Source organism: Silene latifolia, chromosome 6 (genome assembly GCF_048544455.1).
Source record: "Silene latifolia isolate original U9 population chromosome 6, ASM4854445v1, whole genome shotgun sequence".
NCBI lineage: Eukaryota > Viridiplantae > Streptophyta > Magnoliopsida > Caryophyllales > Caryophyllaceae > Silene > Silene latifolia.
In genome coordinates this window covers 89,629,002-89,638,465 of record NC_133531.1, presented here as the reverse complement: position 1 = coordinate 89,638,465, position 9,464 = coordinate 89,629,002, and positions in this window count along the sequence as shown.

The window sequence follows — 9,464 nt, the reverse complement described above, 5'->3', positions numbered from 1 at the left end:
GATAAGATGGGATTTACGTTGGTCAATCTGGGTAAGGTTGGCAATAATAAGGATGATCCTTTCGTAATGGCATCCCAAGCTAAACAAGTGTTCTATGTCACCGATCCTATGGATAAGAAGTGGTATGTTGTACTGTCTATAAGGAGTAGAAGGAGTAGTCCATCCGATAATGGTGATGATGATCAGGATGTCGTTTTTGAGGGAATGGATCACTCTACCACTGTATCTTATTTCGACGATGTTGACACTGATCATGAGGACACTGAAAGCATCTATATGCGTGATGACCATGGTGAAGGTATTTGGGTTAACGAAAAAACTATGACATCCAAGAAACGTCCCCGATCCTGAGTTGGTCTATAATGTAAGTTATTACCTTTTATTTTTATTTTTATTTTTTAAATATATATATCTTCCTTTTAGTTTTTTTTATTTTATTTTAAATAACTATCTCCACTGAACAGATTTGCATTTAGGAACTGCATATTTAATACAAACGTAAAGCACTGATACAGACACACAGAGTGATATGGACGACCAACATTTTGAGTCATTTTCAGACCAGTAATTTGATGGTTTAATTTATTGGTAAATCAATAATGGTCATTGTTAAATAAAAATTCCCAAATTTGCATGGCATGGTAAATCCTGTAGCTTAGATATGCAGTATGCATGCATGCTGGTGTTGTCTTATTTTCTTGATCTTATTATTAGATGGGGATGCAAATTGAAATTGTTGAATAATGTTGCGTATATGGTTCTTCATCATAAAGATACGTATGTATTGTTACAGTTTGGACCGTAATGGAATTACGGTTAATTTAAAAAAAAAAAAAAAAAAAAAGGTTCAACAATAACAACGGTTATATTTAAATTACCCGTTGTTATTACTTTCAACAACGGTTATATTTACATCACCCGTTGTTATTACTATCAACAACGGCTGTAGTACCCCTACCCGTTGTCATTGATTTTTTTGACATATTTCATTTTGGCGCAAATTTGGTGAAAATATATTACAACGGGTATATTTTAACCGTTGTAATAAATTTTTGACAACGGTTGACTTTTATTGACCCGTTGTTATTAACATATAACAAAGGTTTTGTTTTGAGCACCCGTTGTCAATAGTTTGTCTTAATAAAAAACTAATTTACAAACACATACAGCATACCATACACAAACACACACAACACCAGTTCAACCGTTGGTATCCTGAGTTTATTCTTCTCTCTTCCTCGCTTTCTACATTCTCGTCGCCGGCCGTCGCCCAGTTTCCGTTGCCTTCCCTTATCATCTACTTCACTCCTCTTTATCATCATCATCATCAGGTATGTTCACTTTAGTTTTGTGTTCCGTCATTAGGGTTTTAAGACGATCATCTTTTTTCTTTTTCATGCATCTGTTTGTTTTTCGTCTTCTTTGTTATCTTTATCATACCGCATCATCTACTTCACTCCTCTTATTAGGGTTTAGGATTTTAGAAGCTCAATCTATTGTTTTAAATTTTCATTCCTATTAGGGTTTAGGATTTTAGATAATACTCTGCATGTACGTTGTTAAGTTGTTCATTTCCTATATCATTCATATTTGGATTTTAGGATTATCATGGGTGAAAAACGAAAAAGAAGTCAAAAGAATATTAAGCATGAGGATAATAAGCCTGGTGAGAGGGGTGCTACGAAGTGCCCGAGAGCCCTTGCAGCTATAGCCGCTGTTGGGCCCTAAATTATCCTGCCTGACCTGATATAGGCCAGGCAACAGCCAAAGACAACTTCCAGGCTCTAGAGATCCAAAACCAGGCACTACTCCAAGATTGACAGGCACTAAGCAGGAGTTGATTGAAGACAAAGTGAATAATAACCAAAGAAATGAAAAGATAAAGCGCCAGGCCATTGCAGGCAACAAACAAGCAGTCTCATATGTTCCCTACAAAAAAGGAAGACCAATTCCAGAAGGCAAAGATATAGGGAGCAGTCAAAGCAACGGCTAAGAAAGAAGCAACCATCTCCGGGTAAATAGGGCACATTCCCTATTTACCAGGAAAACCTAAACGGCACAAAAGGATTGAAAGCAACCACCTATAAATAGAAAGAAAGGGAAGACAAGAAGCATCATCTGAGATATCATCACTTTTACTCATACACTTTGTATTCTTAAGCAATATATTCATCATCACGCCCGATATAACAATACTCACAGTGTCCAAAATCATAGTAACAATCACTCCTGGCTTGGTGCCCGTGGTTTTTTCCCTTATTCCCAGGGTTTTTCCACGTATAAAATCCTTGTGTCATTATTTGTTAGTTTGCTTTACATTTAATTATTCCAATCAGGCAAGTTATTCGAGTTAGATCACCCTACATATAAATTCCTGGCAGGACGCTCTAGATCACTGAAAATCCTGCTAAAACAATTGGCGCCCACCGTGGGGCATCTAACTCAAAAATAATCAAAAGCCCACCATCAAAATACCACAAAAAACTAAGAAAAAATGGCAGGAGATAGCATTGAGCAACAATTAGTCATTGCCAAACAACAACGATTGTTGGAGATGGAACAACTCAAACAAAAAATGATCCAGCCAAGTCAAGTGGCAAAATTGAAAGAATCGAGAATCCAGACCTAAAGATACGATTGGGAGAAAAAGCTTCAGGATCAAAATTGAAAGTCCAACTGCACACCATTCTCCTCCATCATAAGGAACATTGACTTCTCCAATATTGGTACTCCAACTCCATCCAAAGCGGAGAAGAAACGGACTCAGAGAACTCCAAAATCAAGAACTCCAAGATCAGACTAACACAGCCATTATGATGGCTATGCTCCAGGAAATCCAAAAACTTCATGAGAGATTTGAAAAGATCCCAGGAGTTCCTACCCCAATTGAAGAAGCAAATCCAGAAAGCTATCTTGATTCTCCTTCGTGGATGAAATAGCAAAAACAGACCGCTAAAGAAGTTTGTGATTCTCTCAATGAGAATCTATGATGGAACCACTGATCCACAAAACCATGTTGCCTATTACAAGCAAAGAATGTTTGGCAAGATCAATTCCCAGTGAACTACGTCAAGTCTGCATGTGTAAAGGATTTGGAACAACTCTGAATGGACCTGCCTTGCAATGGTACATAAACCTGCCAAATGGAAGCATCAAGTCCTTTGCTGACCTGGTCAATTCTTTCAATCATCAATTTGCCAAGACAGGGAACTAGAGAAGAGATCCATGACACGTACGGGGGTTAAACGAAGCCTGGAGAATCAATCGATCATCACATGACAAGATTCAACAAAGAAAAAGTGTCAATCCCCAGATGTGATGTTGGAACGACCATTGAAGCTTTCGAGCAAGGGCTACCCCTGACAGGTGACTTCTATGATGAAATGACCATGAAGCCCTGTCATACCTTTGAAGATGTCCAAGCATTAGCCATAGGCTATATCAGTGAAGAAGACAAAGGCTACAAGGCGGACAATGCGACAACAACTCGGGATATGACAAAACCAACAGGAAAAGCTTTAACAACAAAGGAAGCAAAGTGCCAGGCCATCTCCCTACGCAAGACCCGACGATCGAAGTCAACTATACACATGAACAACGAGGTAACTCCTATACTTATCCTCCTGTCCAGGAATATAACTTCTCTGTTGACATTGCAGGATTAATCAAGAGGCTTGACCACATGGGAGACATTGTCAAGTGGCCAAAGAAGTCAGACAACCCCAACTCAAGAAAGGACACCACCAGGTGGTGTGAATTTCACATGGACATAGGTCACACAACAGAAGAATGCCTGGGATTACGGAGACAAGTGGCTTACCTGCTAAAGAAAGGATACCTGAAAGACTTGATGCAAACAAAGAACAAGGAAGATGACGGAACAAGAAGAAACACAGAAAGGCAGCAACGTGACCTACCCCCTGCACCACCCATTTATGAAGTCAAATTCATCAATGGAGGATCGAAATTTGTGGCTCGACCGGTTCGGTTGCTAAGAAAATTGCCAGGGAGTCAAAAATGAAATCTCCTTTTAAATCTAGCAATTTACCTCAAATTACTTTTGACGACACGATATGCGGGGCATTCCGGACCTCCACCATGACAGCTTGGTAATCACCATGCAAATAGGGACCGCACGTGTCATGAGAATCCTGGTAGATGGAGGCGATTGATAAACTTTGATCATGCTCGATGTCCTTAAAGCAATGAAGATTGATGAGAACCAAATCATAAAGAAATCTAATGTCCTAGTAGGATTCAGTGGAGAAACAAGAAACACACTAGGAGAAATACACCTACCCACATATGTGGAAGGAGTATCTTCATATGAAAGATTTGGAGTCCTGGACTCGCTCGTCATCCTATAATGCTATATTGGGAAGGCCATGGATCCACAACATAAGAGCCATACCCTCTACCTATCACCAATGCATCAAAATACCAACAGAATGGGAGTAGCAACCATTAAAGGTGAACAAAAATCTGCCCAGAATGTTATACGAGGCATTGAAGCCTTCCAAGACAGGTAAGTCCCTCGCCTTTAGCAATTACAAAGAGTACCCTGTCAGACAACTCATGTGGCAAAACCAAAATGGAAACTCGATCAAGTAATTTTAGACCCTGAGTACCCGACAGGCATGTACTAGTAGGATCGATGTCCCCCGACAATATCGGGCCGACTTAGTAAGTTTTCTTAAAAGTAAATCTTCATGTTTTGCCTGGTCACATTTTGATATGACCGGAATAGATGCCAATATTGTTACACATAAACTAAATGTTGATGAGTCTTATAAGCCTGTCCAGCAGAAAAGAAGAAAATTTGCCGCTGAAAGACATGCCATCATCAATGAAGAAGTAGACAAACTACTGGACATGGGGATGATAAGAGAAGTCATGTACCCACCGCTAGCCAACGTAGTGGTGGTTCAAAAGAAGAATGGCAAGTGGAGAGTCTGTGTAGATTACACAGACCTCAATAAAGCCTGTCCAAAAGACCCATTTCCACTCCCACACATAGATGCAATGGTGGATGCCACAGAAGGACATGAACTCCTGACATTCATGGATGCCTCAAGTGGATTCAACCAAATCAAGATACACCTATCTGATCAGGAACATACTGCATTTATCACAGAAAGAGGCATATACTGCTACACAGCAATGCCTTTTGGCCTGAAAAATGCAGGAGCAACATACCAACGCCTGGTCAACACAATGTTCAAAGATCAAATAGGGGACACCATGGAAGTCTATATTGATGACATGGTAGTTAAATCAAAGAAAGCTGAAGATCATGTCAGGGACTTGGAAACAGCCTTTAAAATCCTGGAAGATTTCAATATGAAACTCAATCCATCCAAATGCCATTTCGGGGTATCCTCAGGAAAATTCTTGGGGTACATGGTGACCAAAAGAGGAATAGAAGCTAGCCCAGAACAAATAAGAGCCATACTAGAACTGGAATCCCCCAAGTCAGTCAAAGATATTCAAAAACTGACAGGACGAGTTGCAGCCCTGAATAGATTCATTTCCAGATCATCAGTAAGATGCAAGGCATTCTATGACCTACTCAGGAAGAACAAAGCATTCAAATGGTTGCCTGAACATGAGTCAGCCTTCCAGGAACTCAAAACATACCTGACTACACCTCCGTTACTTGCCAAACCAGACAAAGGAGAACCCCGACCGGTCTACCTATCAGTCACAGAAACAGCAATAAGTGGAGTCCTGACCAAAGAAATTGATGGCCAACAACATCCAGTCTACTATGTAAGCAAAAGTCTCCTAGATGCAGAAACCAGGTATGGCCTACTTGAAAAATATGTACTTGCTTTAGTAATGTCCTGTACTAAACTTCGACCTTATTTTGAAAGTCACCCAATCATTGTAAGAACCAACTTGCCTATCAAATCTGTCCTGAGAAGGCCCGAGTTGTCGGGCGAGAATGGCAAAATGGTCGATAAAATCAGCACCTATGATATAACCTTTGAACCCGGATCGACAATTAAGTCTCGGGCACTAGCACTTCGTGACTTCGTGGCCCTTCACCCTACCCTAGAACCAGACCTCATAAAAGAGGTCAACCTTCTTGACACACAAAAAACAGACCAGGAATGGATTCTCCATGTAGATGGGGCAACAAATATGAAAGGCACTGGCCTAGGATTAGTCCTAAAATCACCACAGGGAGACCTGATTGCACAGGTCATTAGTTGTGAGTTCAAAGCCACGAATAATGAGGCTGAATATGAAGCCCGATTCTGGATTAAAGGTATGTATAGAACTCGGTGTAGCAAACCTCAAGGTAAAAACCGACTCTCTCTTAATTTCCAATCAAGTTAAAGGAGTATATCTTGCAAAAGATTCAAAAATGATACTCTATTTGGAATATGTCAAAAACCTTTGCAAAAAATTCCAAACCTTTGACATTGACCAAATACCAAGGGACTTAAATTCCCGGGCGGATGCCCTAGCCAGCACTGGGATCAAATTTCACCTGTTTGTGTTTGACAAAATACCCATCGTCCACCTGCTGGAACCAACCATAGAAAAGCCTGAACAAATTTGTCCTATTCAGAAGATACAAATTCTGGACTAAACCTTACTATGATTGGTTCCTACGGGATACTCCCGCAAATAAAAACGAAGCAAGGGCCACGAAAATCAAAGCATCCACTTATACCATTATAAATAACATCTTGTTTAAAAAGTCTCAGTGGGACCTTACTTACGTTGCCTGGAACCAAATGAAGCCAACCAGGTTATAGAAGACATACATAATGGCTACTGCGGAAATCATAAAGGTGGAAGAAGCCTGGCAAGCAAAATTCTCGGGACAGGCTACTTCAGCCAACCCCGAGAGCCGATCGCATAGCATACACTCGAAATGTGAAGCTCAAATCCATTCCCCCTATATCCATCAACCATCGAACTACTACATTCCATCTCGGCCCCACAGCCATTCATGAAATGGGGCATGGACATAGTAGGAAAGCTACCTCAGGCGCCTGGACAAAAAGTCTTCATGCTAGCAATGACCGACTACTTTTCCAAATGGATAGAGGCAGACTCTTACAGGCAAGTCAAAGAAAAAGATGTGATATCATTCATCAAAAAAATATCATATGTAGATATGGAATACCTTGAAAATAGTCCGTGATAATGGGACACAATTTGTGGGAAAAAGAACAACTAATTTACGTGCACAATGGAATATCAATTTAGTCACATCTACACCAGGCTACCCTAAAGCCAACGGCCAAGCAAAATCAAGCAACAAAGTAGTAATCGGTTGCACGAAGAAAAAGTCGAAAAAGAAGAAAAGGAAGATGGGCGGAAAGAGCTCCCCTAGTTCTATGGGTGACAGGACCACACCCAAAACCACGGGCCAAACACCATATTCCCTGGTCTATGGCTGCGAAGCGATAATACAAATGAAATTCATGTGCCAACTACCGGAAGCGGCTGAACACAATAGAAGAAAACAGACCCTATTACAAGATAACCTACTCTTAACGGAGAGGAACCGAGAGATGCGACCAAAGACAGGATAGCCGCCTACCAACAGACAAGAGCCGGGAGTTACAACAAAAATGTCAATATCAGAGTATTCAAAGAAGGAGACCTGGTATTAAGGAAAGTTTTCCCAACACCGAGAAAAGAATGCAGGCAAACTAGCCCCTACATGGGAAGGCCCATACTTAATTGATTCAATAGTGGGACAAGGAGCCTACAGGGCTACAAACTTTGGAAGGAGAAATGATCCCCGGATCTTGGAACATTCTCCACTTAAAACTATTTCATATCCGAGAAGCGGGTAAAACTACTCACCCTATATACATGTGCTAAGTTTCATACCTGCTATGTGCTAAATTACTTGCCTATCATTCTTAATTTCACCTAAAACTTTATTTCAAATCCTGAAAACTTGTTTTACGCCTTCTTTTCACTTATTATATGTTATACTTTAGGCTTAAACAAATGTTCGGATTGAGGGCCACTCCACCCAACCCGAACAAAGATTTCTAAAAATGCTCTAATTTGGCACCGCCCGACCCGAAAAATAAACCGAGCTCGAAGACATAAAAAGACAAGTACAAAGGTGGAATAGACCATAGTACTTGTCAAAAAGCCCTCCCGACAGTGAGAGGGCCATAAGCCCTCCCGACCAAGAACCACCCTCATTCTTAAAAGCCCTCCCGACAGTGAGAAAAAGCCACCATTCCCCATAAACACAGGAATGAGGGCCATAAGCCCTCCCGACAGGCATTATTCTAACAAAAATATCACATGAATATACAGGTACAAATTCCGAGTCAAAAACAAAGAAAGAAAATCAAGAAGGGAAAGGACATATATATTCAAACCGACCCATGAATACATCCTTCCCAGGCAAAAATAACACACCGTTCATTCAGGCAAAGCCAACAAAAACCAAAACAAATCCTAAATCATTTGTTCAGGGAACATCCCCCCCTGAATAGGCCAAAACAACACAAACAAAAAACAAAAAATATTTCAAACTAAGCCACCTTGGACACTTTGTGTAGCGAGCCAATCCCCTCATCGCCACCTCTTCTTCTTCATCTCCATCCCCTTCAACATCACTATTTTTCCCTTTAGATGGAGGAGAGTCCACCTCCTCATCGATGCAACTTACAAAGCTCGGGATACGTGGTATTGAGATCGGCCAATTCCGATCGGGATTCCAAAAGGCCTGACTTCGCAGGGCTCTTTCATAGCATCCACACGACCCTTGCCAAGGAAATACAGGCGACATCTTTATACCTGGCCTCGAACCTCGTCCCTCTCCACGGTAATTCTTCATTTACCTTTAATTTGCTCTCCCGCATAGCCTTGTTTTTCACCTTCAATTCTTCCCCGGGCAATATCAAACTTGGCACAAGAGCTTTCAAAGCATCCCGAGCGATTTCGATTAGCGACTCCACCAAAGAACCGAGCCTTCCCGCCTCATTATCCTCCTTCAACGAATGATTCTCGACCTTGACACCTCCAAATCGCTTTAAACTTGTCAAAGATCCTTTTTCAAGATTTGTACCTCCCAATCCAAGGCATTTTTTAGACCATGAACTGATTCCAGTTGACAGGCACTCCTCAGCACATCATTAACATTCTAAAAACAAAAGAAAATGCCCATCTAAGCCACCAAAAAAAGAAAACACACACAAAAACCCACAACAAACAAAGACAAAAAAATATATACCTCCTGAAGCATGGTAACCAGGTTGGCGGATAATCCCGGAACGATACATAGCGGCCAAAGCACGAGCGAAGCCTCCTCTCGCCCGATACTTGAAATAAGGATCATCAACCACAAAAGCCTGAGCCTGAATTTGATCCTTAGCAAACTGGACCTCATCCATACGAGCCCTGACTCCCCTGACCTCATGAACTCCTCCCAAAGACTCATCCACTCTCTTCCTCTTCTCGGGACGATCACTTTC